Below are 1,562 nucleotides of genomic sequence, written 5' to 3' on the forward strand. Positions count from 1 at the left end.
AGGATTAGATACACGGCTCAGAAGACAGTATCACACAGGAAAGGATTAGATACACAGCTCAGCAGACAGTATCACACAGGAAAGGATTAGATACAAGGCTCAGCAGACAGTATCACACAGGATAGGATTAGATACACGGCTCAGAAGACAGTATCACACAGGATAGGATTAGATACACGACTCAGCAGACAGTATCACACAGGAGAGGATTAGATACACAGCTCAGCAGACAGTATCACACAGGATAGGATTAGATACACAGCTCAGCAGACAGTATCACACAGGATAGGATTAGATACATGGCTCAGCAGACAGTATCACACAGGATAGGATTAGATACAGCTCAGCAGACAGAATCACACAGGAGAGGATTAGATACACAGCTCAGCAGACAGTATCACACAGGATAGGATCAGATACACGGCTCAGCAGACAGTATCACACAGGAGAGGATTAGATACACAGCTCAGCAGACAGTATCACACAGGATAGGATTAGATACACAGCTCAGCAGACAGTATCACACAGGAAAGGATTAGATACACAGCTCAGCAGACAGTATCACACAGGATAGGATTAGATACACGGCTCAGCAGACAGTATCACACAGGAGAGGATTAGATACACGGCTCAGCAGACAGTATCACACAGGATAGGATTAGATACACGGCTCAGCAGACAGTATCACACAGGAAAGGATTAGATACACGGCTCAGCAGACAGTATCACACAGGATAGGATTAGATACACGGCTCAGAAGACAGTATCACACAGGATAGGATTAGATACAATGCTCAGCAGACAGTATCACACAGGATAGGATTAGATACACGGCTCAGCAGACAGTATCACACAGGAGAGGATTAGATACACGGCTCAGCAGACAGTATCACACAGGAAAGGATTAGATACACGGCTCAGCAGACAGTATCACACAGGATAGGATTAGATACACGGCTCAGAAGACAGTATCACACAGGAGAGGATTAGATACACGGCTCAGAAGACAGTATCACACAGGAGAGGATTAGATACAATGCTCAGCAGACAGTATCACACAGGATAGGATTAGATACACGGCTCAGCAGACAGTATCACACAGGAGAGGATTAGATACACGGCTCAGCAGACAGTATCACACAGGATAGGATTAGATACAATGCTCAGCAGACAGTATCACACAGGAGAGGATTAGATACATGGCTCAGCAGACAGTATCACACAGGAGAGGATTAGATACAATGCTCAGCAGACAGTACCACAGAAGATTAGATACACGGCTCACTAGTGTGTGATCACAGAGGCTAAGGTGCAGAGGCCTTACACCTGACACTGAGGATAATATATTTGGAAATCTAACTAAATAACCGGTCATCGCTTCTTTCTTTATAACCAGGAGGGATCTATTGTAAGGACCATAACAAAGCACTGGGTGTGCCAAGATGGCGGCGACGGAACTTCCGGTGGTTACACAACAGCCGGGAGAAAACAACAGAGGGAACAGCATCAACTTCCGCTCACGTTACAAATCAAAGCGCTGTCTCAGGATAACGCCCCCGCGC

This window comes from Phyllobates terribilis, unplaced genomic scaffold (assembly GCF_046119375.1).
Source record: "Phyllobates terribilis strain yellow unplaced genomic scaffold, ASM4611937v1 Scaffold_8__6_contigs__length_399053987, whole genome shotgun sequence".
In the NCBI taxonomy this organism is placed as follows: Eukaryota; Metazoa; Chordata; class Amphibia; order Anura; family Dendrobatidae; genus Phyllobates; species Phyllobates terribilis.